General features: G+C 41.9%; 2 long non-coding RNA genes across 3 annotated transcripts; one reads left to right on the top strand and one right to left on the bottom strand.

Annotated features, from left to right (window-relative positions):
* Positions 1-27: 27 nt before the first annotated feature.
* LOC311299766 lies at positions 28-1,615 on the top strand. Of its 2 annotated transcripts, none has more exons than XR_014629195.1 (3): positions 28-150; positions 308-420; positions 1,078-1,615. It is a non-coding gene; the product is annotated as an uncharacterized lncRNA (long non-coding RNA). The 2 variants fall into 2 exon arrangements; XR_014629196.1 differs by having other exon boundaries at positions 46-150; positions 305-420.
* A 1,421-nt stretch (positions 1,616-3,036) lies between these two features.
* LOC311299340 lies at positions 3,037-5,621 on the bottom strand. The gene is made up of 3 exons (XR_014629107.1): positions 5,298-5,621; positions 4,477-4,546; positions 3,037-3,876 (listed from the first exon to the last, which is right to left on the bottom strand). It is a non-coding gene; the product is annotated as an uncharacterized lncRNA (long non-coding RNA).
* Positions 5,622-15,927: the final 10,306 nt, after the last annotated feature.

Raw genomic sequence — 15,927 nt, 5'->3', positions numbered from 1 at the left:
AAAATGACCTTCCTTTCTGTTTTGCAGGATTGCTTAGTACTTTTTTTTAAAGCTCTACCAATATCAAACTCAACAGCTCTTTTAAGAGCCAACCATTACAAGAGCTACTAGTGAGTCGCAGCGAATCTTGCCGTGATCAGCCCTTCCCAGGTGAAGTTTCTAGAATATTGCAATCAGTATTTACTCATCAAATGTTCTCTCCTGAATCATATGGTAAATTAACTTATTTAATACTGTCTTAATTTATGTTTCAGGAACAATAGTAATTGCACATAGAGTAAGTCGAGACTTTCTTGTTTTACAGCAGAGAAGGAAGACCAGTCCTTATATCAACGCAAGCTAATCGAATAAGTCCTTTGTTTCGGGTGAGGAAGGAACAGCTGGTGCCCAAAGAAGACAGAAAGCTGCGCGAGTCCATTGGTATGTCTTGTATTGAAACAATGCTGTAATATATAGTACATAATTTGATGTTGACAATTTTACATTGTACAGGTTATCACTTGGTTTTTGACCAAGTGAAGCTCTTGAAACAATTGACAGAAGAGTATGTTGTCTGGAAAGAAATCAAGCATCACTGGCAAAGGCTCAAAAGAGACAATGCCTTTCTTAAAAATCTTTTAAAATATGTTGCTGTTGATATGGGTAAAACTGTTTTTGTTCAGTACTTAGCTTATATTATGTGCTCCAATATTATATTTTATATATATATATATATATATATATATATATATATATATATATACTTCAATGTGTATATTATATAATGTACTGACTGCTGCTTTGTAAATTTATGTAAGGAACAGGCAACTCTGGCCCTTTGCATTCTACTTTTTGAGGTTAATTAAGAGTTAACCTCCAACCCTAATCGAGCACATCTGAAAATTTTAACCAAAGACTTCAGGTTTATTTCTAGACAATAGGCTGGTGGGTTTGTGGTCGGAGCTAAATCTGCAGGACAGTGGATGCTGAGGGCCAGAGTAAACCATCACTGCTTTAAATCATGCAGAACATAAGCTGACCCGACTATCCATTAAACAACTTCATTTGAATGGTTTCTGTTTTCTGTTTTACTTTCAGACCAGGACTGGAGAACGCCTGACAATGGGATATTGAGACTTCTTCCTCTGGCTGAGAAAAAGCTACACCACATCAGTGATCACATCTTCTGTTCTTCAACTGAACAAACTGTTTAGAACATGAACACGATAGAGACATGTACAGGGAAGAACAAGAAACCAGTTTAGCTGTGATAATGAATCATTATTTTCCAACACAATATCAAATCTGTTTTCTGTAGGTGACTAAATATGATTCTCTGGCACTAATTTTATGGCTTCAGTAGCTGTGAATGGACTATTATGATGTTAATGTATTTTTGAAGACACATTTTTATTTATCTTGAATCTCATTTGTCTTTTTGCTACTTTATTAACTTTATGCTTTGTCCTCCAATAAAGTGTTGTTTAATAAAGTATGGTGACTATTGTGTATTGAAAGTGGTGTTTGGTACAGTAAATAGACATTTTTATTTGAGAAATTTTAATTTCTTATTTCTTTAGTTTAATTAATTAAAAAATAACTAGGCCTACATATAATTAATAACTTATAAATTACTACATATAATTAATGACCATGATTCTTTTACTTGGGACATAAAAACATTTAGATCTGGTTAATGATATCTGGGACAACAATGCAACAAAAGTTGCACGTACTTGCATGCATGCCAGTTTGCAGTGAAATAAAAGGAAGCTATGTGAATAACAAGAGGCTGCAGTGGGCTATCTTGCTATAAATACTTAACGCTTAATTGAAGATGATCCATGTTGATCATTCTAGTACATCTACTGCTTTTCGAATGAAAGCATATATCACTGATGTCAGGCATATAAGCAGCAATCAGAGGGGGTGAAAAGGAAATGTTGGCACTGTTTTTTTGTTGTTTTACTGAATGGTGCATTACCCTTGTGTAATAGTAATAGTGTGTGTAGATCTGTGTAGATTGTACAGCCCAGCAACGGCCCCCAGAAGAGCAAACAAATGCACATTTCAAATGGCTGTAACTCGAAGTCCGGTTAGTGTATCAAAGAGAAAATCGGCAGGACGACTGCTTATGCTATGTATAATAAATAATGTTGGCCACAGTTTTCAGATATATATGGAAAGCTGGCATAAAGGTTATTTTTAAAGTGCTCACAGTAAAATATCAAATTTTAGCCTGTCCCTCATATATGTCATAAAGGTTTGCACAATGAAGATATCCAGTTGTCCATTAAATATATTATTTATTTAACATTTATTGTTTTATTACTAAACGTTTTATACTACATTACCCACATATCTCTGTCATTCTATCAGTGGAACAGGAAACACTGTCCTGTAGTTCATTGAAATGTGCAGACATGCTTAGGGTTAGGGTTAGGATCTCGGTAAAGGAGTAATTTCTCACATTATAGAGACACTTAATAGTTAGCTTAATGTATAACTAATGTAATAATAACACCAAACCATACTTTGTATCATGAAGCGCCAGTTTATATGGGTTAAACGATTGTCCAATCACAGCAAGTTCTGCGATAAAGTCACAGCCAATAAAAACCCAGCTGAACAAATGCGTCACACTTACAGTACATGCCCATTTATGGTAAATGATGACAGATCTCTTCTGGTTCTGGCTGCAGGGATAGATAAATATGTAATATTTAGGCTGTTAAACATGTATTATTTCTAATTAAATTATAAAGCTCATATTTAAAAACAAAAGACTTCTTTGTGTGGTTACCATCCAAAAACGAGGTCACATGATCAATGACACAAATTTGCTCATTTGATTAGACTGATGCATAAAAACATTTGAAAGATAAACTTTTTTCTAAGCAATGTCCTACAGCAGGGGTAGTTTTGCTGTATTTTAAAGATAATTGCATGTAGGCCTACTAAAGTGCTTCTAACATTTACAGTGTATGTATAGTCAAAGATATATCAATTATATTCAAATAAATGTAACAAAAGCACAATGAATGGACACAATTTTGAAAGCTTATTCCAATATTTAATGTCAAACTGTTTAAAGACAAATGTAGTGCCAAAACTACTACACAACAGTATAAAAATCAGTTAATTAAAAATATCCAGATACAGGGGCAATCTATTATAGTGACACATACATTAACGTTAAAAAAAAAATTGCTATGATGAAGTTATATATTTACAAACCAAAAGATGAGATTCAACTTTGTTATGTGAAAATACATTTGTTTTGTCGCTTTAAAGAACAAATAGGCAAAAACATAAGCACAACATTTTACATTCTCAACTTTCATTCTATATCCTTGTGATTATTGGTCACTTGTATTGTAACTATGCAATGAATATGTCCTTTAGCAAAACACCTGATGAACACTGACACTTTTTTATAAAGGCATTAGGCAGAAATCAAGTACAGTTTATGAAGCTGAAAAGAGAAAACAAAATGCTTTAACAATATGGAAAAAGATAAATCACTATATTCAGTATTGGTTCTGCATATATCAAAGAGATCCTGAGGAGGAGTGGGACTCCACATGAAGACTTTCAGAAACTGTGACAGAGCAAAGGGTGCACCTCGCTGGACACATCCTACGCATGCCCAAACAACAACACCCAAACACAGTGATGAAGTGGACACCACCAGGAGGATGCAGGAGACAGGGAAGACCAAGGAAGACACGGAGACAGATGTTTCACGAAGATCTGAAGAATGTCAGAGTCCCATGGGAAGATGTGAAGAACTTGGCCACGGATCGAATACGTTAGAGGACACTTGTTGCCCAATGTGCCCAGCACATGACTTGATGATGACGTTGTGAGTTTATCCATAACCGTGGGATATGTTTTCTGTAAAGAGTGTTGCATAATTAAATGTTAAAAGCATTTTTATGTTATAAGTTCACTGATATGTGGGCATTTCTATGTATAAAAGTATGTCTTTAATAGCAAGCAATAATCATATGAACATGATTTACATGCAAAGGGGACAGTTATCAGCAGTGTAACTGATCTGATTATGACAAAATAATCTAGTATCTGATGTCATGTGACAAGTATCATGTATCACTGGAACATAAACAGACGGGGACCAATTTGCAATTAATATAAACTTTCTGACAGTGTGTGGGACATCCGACAACTTTCCAAGAAGTGGGGCAACTGATTTACAAATATCGCAATAAATATGTACAGGAATTGAGGCAGTAGCCAATGACAGCACTAGGAGTAAAAGCTGCAGGATTGTACGAGTATACAAATATACATATTTGTATACTCGTACAATCGAGTATCATACGAATTTGACAACTTGTTAAATCTCGTAAATTATTAAAACTTGCAGACTATGTTTGTACTGGTTGGGCTATGGGTTTTGTGAGAAAAGTTTTAAGAAACAACAAATGCTTGATAAAATGTTTGATTTAGGGTTAAAACCCAACACATACATACCATTGTGAATATTTGCCTTTGCAGCTGTCCGTCTTCTCCGTTTACTTCCAGGTCCTTTTGGTCTTTTCAGCTGAAAAAAGAGAAAATAAAATATCATTATGTATAATATATAGGATTATTTAAAGGAAAAAGTAATGATTTACCTTACAAATATTGGATGTTACATTATAAAGCATTAAAAGCATGGCAAGTGTTGTGGTTAATATGCATTTACAACAAATATCACTTTAAAACTATCAATACAGAGGTAAAAGCATGGTAAATTTTGTGATTACTGTCCTTTACTACACCAATCACAGTAAAACTAAGGTTACTGAGGTTTAAAGCATGGTAAGTTTTGTGGTTACTGTCCTTTTACCACACCCTATCACAGTAAAACTAGGGTTACTGTGGTAAAAGCATGGTAAGTGTTGTGGTTACTGTGCATTTGCAATAAGTATCACATTAAAACTACCAATAGTGTGGTAAAAGCACGGTAAGTTTTGTGATTACTGTCTTTTTACTACACTTTATCACAGCAAAACTAATGTTACTGTGGTAAAAGCATGGTAAGTGTTGTTTTTACTGTGCTTCTACTACAAATACAACTTTGGAACTAATTGTACTATTTTTAATCTGATATGAATATCTAGGCCTATAGCACGTCACGTGACAGGCAGTGTTTAATCACCCTATTTTGAATTAGAAAGCAATGAAGCAAAGTCTCCGTGGAAATGGCAGATATAATGGCAGATTAATATCGACAAATAGAAAAGAATTTAGGCCTATATCACACATTATTAGGACAGCGTATTTAGGTATTTATTTACTAGGCTACTTACCAACAGCTGACACACGTGAACTGATGCCAAATATCGCGATGTGTTCGGAACGAGACTTCTTCAGCGCGATTTCCTACTGATAAAATATCATTTTAAAAAAATATAAATAAACAGCAAAGCAATCCAGCTTCCCTGGCAATAAGACCGAAATAATAACATAGGCCTAATATAAAAAAAATAATAATAATAATACATAAACCACGATAAGATAAGATCTCGTGAATAAATGTTGATTAAACAGCTTGCTGCAGCCGACAGGCAGAAAGAATCGAGCTGTGATCACGAAAGACGAAAAATAACGAAATAAACGTGTCCGTGGCACGAATCAAGAGATTAAATTACGTGATAGTGGTGGAAATTTTGATTCTTTCCAGAGACTCGTTCATTTTCAGTTCGTTCACCAAAATGATTCGTTCAGATTCGTTCACTGATTCGTTCAGTGACAATTTCTTCATAAATACTGCAGCAGGTGGCAAAAAAGAGTGTATTTTATGATATGTTTTAACGAACGTATTTACTTGTTAAAAAAAAAAAAAGATTTGGCTTTGTTAAAATGTGTGCCTTATTTACTAAATTAATAAAATAAGTCATAAATAAGAGGTTCAGATGACCAAACCAAGGTTTTCTTGCATAATTAACATTTTAATTGTTTGGTCAGACATACACATTCATAAATCTGGGATTATATTAAACGTTGAGTTATGTATGTTAAATATGATAAACAATTATACGCACATGCACACCTATAACTGCGCTTTGAATGAGATTGAATCACATGCTAAATGACCGATCTACCCAGTACTCTCATTCACGAACGAAAGTAGCCTACCAGTTTGATCAATTCGTTCACGAACGAGATCTCTCTCTCTCGTTCAGACTCGAAACAGAGCGATCTCGGTCAGTGACGGGCGTATTCGTTCATTAGATCCAACCAATTACATGCCCCTTCATAGCCCGAACTGAAATGTTATTTGCTGACGTTACGCAAATGAGACCTAACCAATACCGTCATATTTTTTGGTTTGTTTTAGTTTTTAGAGAAGTGCATATGACATGAATAAAATGTAATTAATTCATTTTTGATCATACAAAATGAACACAAGTAGTAAAGTACATTTTTCAAAGTGCAAAATAGGCTACCACAAAACTAAGTCTAAAACACACAAACAATAGAAAAGAAAAGCAGGTAAAGAGAAGGGTAAATTTAAATCAAGTAAACCGTCAAGTACAAAATGACAATGTTAATTTGTCTTTGTTATATTTAACCATGCGTGCGTTATTAAACTGTTTTCATTACAATGGTAAAGTGTTAATTTCCTTCTTTGATGCAAATATGCTGACTACACAAACCCAGCTCTATCGGTTCGCCACCATTATCGTTCAAACAACTGGTTCTTTTCGTTCACGAACGACATGTACCAGTTCGTTCACGAGAAGATCTCTCTCTCGTTCAGACTCAAAACAAAAGCAACTCGGTCACAGTCAGTGAAGGGCGTATTCGTTCACTACATCCAACAAATCACATGCTCCGTCACATCTCATACTCGAACGCTATTGGCTCGAGGTTTAGTCATTCTTGACAGGTTGAAAACACAGAGCTATCCGGTTCACTGAGCTGCGCATGCGCTGCAATAGCGCCGCGCGGCGGTGGAGGGAGGAATTTCAGTGAACGAGAAATATGAGTCAATGGATTACGTGAACGAGAACGATTCGTTCACCTAAAAGATTCGTTCAAAAAGAACGATTCGTTCACGAACGTAACATCACTATTACGTGACCATATCACGAACGTTGGAGTTATCCGTGGTCTCACCACAGACTCAATCCGTGCTCCTATCACAGATTTTAGATCTGACTATAGCCAAGCGAGCAATAGGTGTAAAACGCCATCAAACTGGATTTTATGATGACAGGACAAGACAAAATTGCAACACAGTCGACATAAAGCTTTCAAGTGTCTAAACAAGTGAGCAACATTACAACATCCAGTGAGTGAGGTCAGGTTGTTGAGGTCCGTGGTGCCATCACGGGACTTCAGTTAGGCTAACAAAATCAGACTGAATTTGTATGATGGCAGGACAATGCAATATAGCTACAATAACAGAGAGGTTAAAGTCTTTATGGTATTTGGTGTTGGAAAAGAAATAAATACTTAAAATGTTGTGTTTCCAAATGAGAAAGCACGTCCGTTGAGTGAGATCTGTTCTCTGTCATTGAAACGGGTATCCGTGTGTGGACCACGGAAGATGAGTGTCATTGACTTGCGCGTTGGAGTTATCCGTGGTCTCACCACAGACTCACTCCGTGCTCCTGTCACAGATTTTAGATCTGACAAGCGAGCAATAGGTGTAAAACGCCATCAAACTGGATTTTATGATGACAGGACGAGACAAAATGTCAAGTTAATTACATGCCATTGCAACACAGTCGACCTAAAGCTTATAAGTTCCTAAACAAGCCAGCAACATTACAACGTCCATGAGCGAGGTCAGGTTGTTGAGGTCCGTGGTGTCATCACGGGACTTTGATTAGGCTAACTGAAACAAACCGAAATTTTATGATGACAGGACAATGCAATAGCTACAATAACAGATCAGGTTAACGTCATTATGGCATTTAATGTTGGAAAAGAAACAAATACTTCAAATGTTGCGTTTCCAAATGAGAAAGCACATCCGTTGAGTGAGATCTGTACTCCGTCATTGAAACGGTTATCCGTGTGTGGACCACGGAAGGTCAGTGTCATTGACTTGCATTGGAGTAATATCCGTGGCTGCATCACGGAATTTGGGGCGATTCCGTGATGGCTACACGGATTTTGAGTTAAGGGCCCGTGGACATTTCACGGAATCCTGTGAGACCAGGTTGACACATTGATGGCCTAAAACACGAAACGAGCGGTTTGTGTGAGAAAACGAACAGTATTTATATCGTTGTTATCTCTTGAAAACAGCACACGTCCAAATGATCTGACGGCGCGGGCGGGTATAGATATATACATAGATGTCGCTTGGCTACGGTTTCGTTCCAATGAACTGCAGTAGCCAAGGCGACATCTATGTATATATCTATACCCGTCCGCGCCGTCAGATCATTTGGACGTGTGCTGTTTTCAAGAGATAACAACGATATAAATACTGTTCGTTTTCTCACTCAAACCGCTCGTTTCGTGTCTTAGGCCATCAATGTGTACTTATGATGGGGAATTGTTTCATTTGGACGATGGGGAATTGTTTTAATTTGGACTCTGTGCTTGTGTTTTGAGCCAGTGACCATCGACATGCATTATATGACTGACAGACAAGAACGGTTTGACCTAAAAATATCAAAATTGAAACTACTGCGGAAACAAAGACACCTACATCTTGGATGCCCTTGAGGTAAGCTAAAACATATCAAAAATTAATTTCAAAGTGAACTATCCCTTTAAGTTTCTTTCACACCCTCTGACATGCGAAACGACAATAAATATCCACAACTGCTCTAGTGTTTTCGTATCTTGCACTATAGGGTGCTCTTCTCAGCACTTGAGGACTCTTTACAGCATACATGAATCTTCTTGCCATGCAGTTTTAATTTTTTTTCTGAATTGCTAAAACAACTCCATTCTCTGAACCAATTTGTCGAATAAATCACTCTTTCAGTAAAAAATTAAACAAGTTCAGGTGTATATTGTTTCCATCCATTGTTGGTATCAACATTCAGTGCAACATTTTGAGTCAGTTTTGGCACTCTGAACTGACTTGTACTGGTTTGATCACATCACTAGAAATAAGTGTGAACAATTTTGAATCGTTGTGTGTAAACGAACAAAAGTGTTGTAGTTGTGTTCAACTTTTGCCTTTAGTTTTTTGAAACATAAAAGTATGTGAAGGTCGTGGCTCCATTGTTGCAGTAAACTTGCACAACATTTTTGAATTACTAATTTATTAGATGCACACTGGTCTGTTATCGTAGGGACATTGACTTTACATTTTCACGCCCCTAAACATGACGTGGAACAAAATGAACTGTGATTGGTTGCGTTACATGTCAGTCAGACGTCCTCTTGGATGGTTTATGGCCAATCCAGACCAGACTACCCTTCAAATGTAGCCATGTATTGTGACTTAATACTTTACTTTTTGTTGCAAAAAACATAATTTGCAAATGTTGTAGTAATCATAGATGTTTAAATCTGGCTCTTAAAAGCACGAAATGGATATTATATATATACACAAAGGGTTTTGATGATGAATGTGAATGCTAATGGAAAGCTCTATCCAATTGTAAAACACTTAAAGTGATTTAAATCATAATTGTTATAGCATACACACAGTATCATGTATTCATATATTTCTTGGTGATAGGCAACACATCCAAATCTTTGAACTGTTCCAGACTACAGTGAAATGGATGGTGTTTGTGTTAACTCTTGAGATTATGATGATTTTACTGGACCTGTACTTTCCACTCTACACTCCACCCATAGATACTAACGTGTCCTAATTTCCCTGTAAACATTAAAATAACTCTGAGATGCTCTGATAACTTTTGCACAAGCTTTATTAGAGAAAAGACAGTTTACACACAGTCCCATTTATAACACGCTCTGGACTTAAGACTAGTGATCGACCGATATATCGGTTGGCCGATAAATCGGGCCGATATTTGCGGGTTTGACGTGTATCGGCATCGGCCAATACGCGGCTGATGCGTTCGCCGATAGTTTTTTCCCGGCATTAATTACAGACAGGCGTCCGCAGGCAGCTCTGTGTTGCTGGAGATGCTGCAGTTCACGTGCAGCCATAGACAGTATAAGAAGTGGACAGAGTCATCTCATTGGAACTCAATTGAGACAAGTAAAGCCCATTTTTAGCGATTTTTTTGGACTTCCGTTCCTGACGCACAGACTCAAACAGAGCTTGACGACGTAGATGTGACGTGAGCAACCCGTCTGTCTTCTAGTGGCTGTGGCACGAGAAATCTGAATCATTCCCTTCCGAAACTTGCAGAGACGGAGAGTGTGAGTAGGAGGTGTCCATGATCTTGGAGCAGGAGAAACTTTTGCTAAGTATTCTGATTAATTATTTCGTCATTTTGCCTCCACGTCCCCCCGATTGCCCGCGAGCTTCTCCTCCTGTCCATACGGTAATTTCTCTACTGTGCAACAGAGAGTCGCGTGGTTGTGACGCAATCGTTAGCCTACTTTTACAAAAACTGCTTCTACGGGGCCATAACATAAGCTAGAAGGTATATGAAGCATTTTATACATTGTCGTGTTTCTTTAGAAATAAATAATGGACAAATGGAGTCTTCAAACGCCTCAGATGTAAAGTTATTCGCTGCCAAAGTGACGCCAAAATGAATTGGAGTCAATGGGATGCTAACAGCAGGTGAAGTTCTGCTACAGGATGGTGGCACGCGGCCGGCTTCAACTTCCGGTCGACTTCCTTCCCGCTTGCGTGCAGCCTGTCGCTACTCGGTCCGTACCGTAACACGATCTGTACTGCGCATGTGCGAGAACTAAGTTTTTCTGCCACTTCCTGTCATCGTGAATGTTTTTACGACAACGTCTCTGTCACTACTCGATCCGTACTTTACTGTAACGATTTGTACTGTACTGTCCTGCATGTGCGAAATAAACATGGATTCTTTTGCATTTTATGTGAAAGTTCAACAATTTCTCTTAAAAGGAGAAATGCCTGACAATCACGAAGAGCGTTGGAAAGTGAGACGGTCGTCTGCGAATTTTATCATCAAATGTAACTATGACAAGGCAAGACTAATCCAGGATTTGGCCTTAGTTCAATTGTGTTGTGTAACAATATATCGTGCCACAATATATCGTAATACAAAAATGCAACAATACGTATCGTGGATAGTTCACCCAAAATAAAAATTACTGTGTGAGGAAAAAAATGGATGTTTTTGTGTAAGTACTACATTAATACATTAAACTACTATATAATGTTGATTATAATGTATAATAATGCAATGGGGAATATTTGTGGGTCCTGATAATGCCAAACGTCTTATGTTAAAAATATTAGTCTAAAATAATTCAGTATTTTCAGCTTCGGAATCATGAATATTTGTATTCTGGTGGCACCATTGTCCTTGGGTTACAAGCACCAAGTCCAAGCCTATTCATTTAAACCCACAATGTAATATCAAAGTTAGCATTTTAATCAACACTGCATTTTGTGTTAACCTTTTATAATATTTCTTTATAATATAATATTTCTTTCTTTCTTATTTATTTTAATGTATGCGTGTTCAGTAACTTATAATGTTCTTTCCATAAGGGAAAAGATGTTCACATTGTGGACCTCTATGTTGTTCCCACCTGGAAAGACCAAAATGTGGACCCAGTGCATTGTTTGCCTGCAAGTGTTTTTTTTTTTTTTGCTATCATATACTCATCAACCAAGAAATAACTCTTTTGGGAACAGACACAGAAGTTTATGATTATTGAATAATATTTTGTTCCAATACTATTAGGAAACCGTGAGGTCCAAGGATCTCATACTATTTCCAGCTTGGGAGGAGGGGGGAGGGATGGAGGAGAGAGGGAGGGATGGAGGAGAGATGGAGGGATGGAGGAGGAAGGAAGAAGGGAGGGATGGATGGATATAGATGTAGGGGTAGATGGATGGAGGGAGAGATAGATGGAGGGGTAGGTGGATGGAGGGAGAGATAGATGGAGGGGTGGATGGATGGATGGATAGATAGATGGAGGAGGAAGGAAGAAGGGAGGGATGGATGGATATAGATGTAGGGGTAGATGGATGGAGGGAGAGATAGATGGAGGGGTAGATGGATGGAGGGAGAGATAGATGGAGGGGTGGATGGATGGATAGATGGAGGGAGAGATAGATGGAGAGGTAGATAGATGGAGGGGTAGATAGATGGAGGGAGAGATGGAGAGGTAGATAGATGGAGGGGTAGATGGATGGAGGGAGAGATAGATGGAGTGGATGGATAGATGGAGGGAGGGAGAGATAGATAGATGGAGGGAGAGATGGATGGATGATAGATGGAGAGATGGAGGTAAGTATGGATGAATTCATTTATTAATAAATAATTTTATCCTGTGTGTTTGTGTTTTCTTGAGTGCAGACATTTGTTAAAGTATGCTGAAAAAAGTAGAACAAACCTTTACCAAATTACATGTAGTAATATCGTAAATATTACAATATATTACTTCTGCAGAGGAGGCTGATCGCACACTACAACCATCATAATGCCCACACTTAATGCACATCTGTATTTCCCATACATAAACTATTTAATTCTCCATTTATTTAATTTAATCAATCAATTTAATGTAACCTTGATATATAGATATATATATATATATATATATATATATATATATATATATATATATATATATATATATATATATATATATATATATATATATATATATATATATATATATGTGTGTTATGAAGTGGAGGACGCAGTAAGATCCATTTGCAGCTTTATTAGAATAATCAACAGGCAGGGTAAATCAGGGGCAGTCAGAACAATGGAGATAATCTCAAAGCAGAAACAGATAACAGGCAAGGGTCGAGGCAGGCGGCAGGAATCACAGTCCAAAGAACAATCCGGGTCGAGACAGGCAGCAGAAGAATCAGAAGTCAGTATAAACAATCCAAGGTCAGTAACAGTTCAGCAAACACAGGGAAAACGCTCAGAGATTGTACGCCGGGGCAATGCAATACTTCGCAGAGAAGTGGAGTGTGGAAGTGGCTTTTATGTGTGTGAATGAGGTGCAGGTGTGTGTAATCAGTGCAGTGCAGGTGTATGAAGTAATCAGTCCAGGTAGATGCAGGATGGGAAATGTAGTCTGTGAGTGAATATGATAGTCCGGTGTGGAGTGCCCTCTGGTGGCTCTCAAGGGCACTCCAGCTGGTGACCGTTACATAGCCCCTCCCCAAAGAGCGGCTTCCAGACGCTCCAAAAACAGTCCAGGAGGGAGGTGGAGCGGAGGCGGATCCGGGGGCGGGATGGAGGGCCAGGTCCGTGGGGCAGAAAAAGACCTGTAGATTGCAGCAGAACAGATGTCCAGGGTGGATCAGGCTGTGCAGGCGACCAGGGCGGATCAGGCTGTGCAGGCGACCAGGGCGGAGCAGGCTGTGCAGGCGACCAGGGAGGAGACGACCCTTCAGGCGTCCAGGGCGGAGACGACCCTTCAGGCGGCCAGGGCACAGGAACAGACACCGGCTCGGGAACAGGAACAGACACCGGCTCAGGAACAGACAGCGTGACAGCGGCCATCTCTGTTGAGGGCTCAGGTTCAGGCGTGTCGGCGACTATCTCTGCTGAGGGCTCAGTCGACGTGGCAGCGGCCATTTTGTCCAGAGACACTGGCTCGGTGGTGGCCATCTTGTCTGGAGACACTGGCTTGGCGGCGGCCATTTTGTCTGGAGACACTGGCTTGGCGGCGGCCATCTTGTCCGGAGACACTGGTTCGGCATACGTGACTTGAACAGACTCTGGATCGGCGGCGGCCATCTTGTCCGGAGACACTGGCTCGGCGGCGGTCATCTTGTCCGGAGACACTGGCTCGGCAGACGTGACTTGAACAGACACTGGATCTTTGGAGGCCATCTTGTCCTGAGACACTGGCTCGGCAGTGGCCATCTTGTCCGAAGACACAGGCATGCAGTCGGCCATCTTGTCCGAAGACACAGGCATGGAGTCGGCCATCTTGTCCGAAGACACAGGCGCAGAAAGAGGAAGAGATTCAGGCTCAGGCTCAGGATCAGTATCAGGAACAGATTCAGTCTCGGCGGGACGAGACTCTGGAAGGGCGGACGCGACGTGAAGCTCTGGCTCGGCAGGACTGACGTGAAGCTCTGGCTCTGGCTCGGCAGGACTGACGTGAAGCTCTGGCTCTGGCTCTGGCTCTGGCTCGGCAGGACTGACGTGAAGCTCTGGCTCTGGCTCTGGCTCTGGCTTTGGCTCTGCAGGACTGACGTGAAGCTCTGGCTCTGGCTCTGGCTCTGGCTCTGGCTCGGCAGGACTGACGTGAAGCTCTGGCTCTGGCTCTGGCTCTGGCTCGGCAGGACTGACGTGAAGCTCTGGCTCTGGCTCTGGCTCTGGCTCTGGCTCTGGCTCTGGCTCGGCAGGACTGACGTGAAGCTCTGGCTCTGGCTCTGGCTCTGGCTCTGGCTCTGGCTCGGCAGGACTGACGTGAAGCTCTGGCTCTGGCTCTGGCTCGGCAGGACTGACGTGAAGCTCTGGCTCTGGCTCTGGCTCTGGCTCTGGCTCTGGCTCTGGCTCGGCAGGACTGACGTGAAGCTCTGGCTCTGGCTCGGCAGGACTGACGTGAAGCTCTGGCTCTGGCTCTGGCTCGGCAGGACTGACGTGAAGCTCTGGCTCTGGCTCTGGCTCTGGCTCTGGCTCTGGCTCGGCAGGACTGACGTGAAGCTCTGGCTCTGGCTCTGGCTCTGGCTCGGCAGGACTGACGTGAAGCTCTGGCTCTGGCTCTGGCTCTGGCTCTGGCTCGGCAGGACTGACGTGAAGCTCTGGCTCTGGCTCTGGCTCTGGCTCTGGCTCGGCAGGACTGACGTGAAGCTCTGGCTCTGGCTCTGGCTCTGGCTCGGCAGGACTGACGTGAAGCTCTGGCTCTGGCTCTGGCTCTGGCTCTGGCTCTGGCTCGGCAGGACTGACGTGAAGCTCTGGCTCTGGCTCTGGCTCTGGCTCGGCAGGACTGACGTGAAGCTCTGGCTCTGGCTCTGGCTCTGGCTCTGGCTCTGGCTCTGGCTCGGCAGGACTGACGTGAAGCTCTGGCTCTGGCTCTGGCTCTGGCTCTGGCTCTGGCTCTGGCTCGGCAGGACTGACGTGAAGCTCTGGCTCTGGCTCTGGCTCTGGCTCTGGCTCTGGCTCTGGCTCTGGCTCTGGCTCTGGCTCGGCAGGACTGACGTGAAGCTCTGGCTCTGGCTCTGGCTCTGGCTCTGGCTCTGGCTCTGGCTCTGGCTCTGGCTCTGGCTCTGGCTCGGCAGGACTGACGTGAAGCTCTGGCTCTGGCTCTGGCTCTGGCTCGGCAGGACTGACGTGAAGCTCTGGCTCTGGCTCTGGCTCTGGCTCTGGCTCGGCAGGACTGACGTGAAGCTCTGGCTCTGGCTCTGGCTCGGCAGGACTGACGTGAAGCTCTGGCTCTGGCTCTGGCTCTGGCTCTGGCTCGGCAGGACTGACGTGAAGCTCTGGCTCTGGCTCTGGCTCTGGCTCTGGCTCTGGCTCGGCAGGACTGACGTGAAGCTCTGGCTCTGGCTCTGGCTCTGGCTCTGGCTCGGCAGGACTGACGTGAAGCTCTGGCTCTGGCTCTGGCTCTGGCTCTGGCTCTGGCTCTGGCTCTGGCTCTGGCTCTGGCTCTGGCTCGGCAGGACTGACGTGAAGCTCTGGCTCTGGCTCTGGCTCTGGCTCGGCAGGACTGACGTGAAGCTCTGGCTCTGGCTCTGGCTCTGGCTCTGGCTCTGGCTCTGGCTCGGCAGGACTGACGTGAAGCTCTGGCTCTGGCTCTGGCTCTGGCTCTGGCTCTGGCTCTGGCTCTGGCTCTGGCTCTGGCTCTGGCTCGGCAGGACTGACGTGAAGCTCTGGCTCTGGCTCGGCAGGACTGACGTGAAGCTCTGGCTCT

This window comes from Rutilus rutilus, assembly GCF_951802725.1.
Source record: "Rutilus rutilus genome assembly, chromosome: 11".
NCBI classification, from domain to species: Eukaryota; Metazoa; Chordata; class Actinopteri; order Cypriniformes; family Leuciscidae; genus Rutilus; species Rutilus rutilus.
The sequence above is the reverse complement of the archived record's forward strand: the minus strand, read 5'-3'. Positions and strand labels throughout refer to the sequence as shown.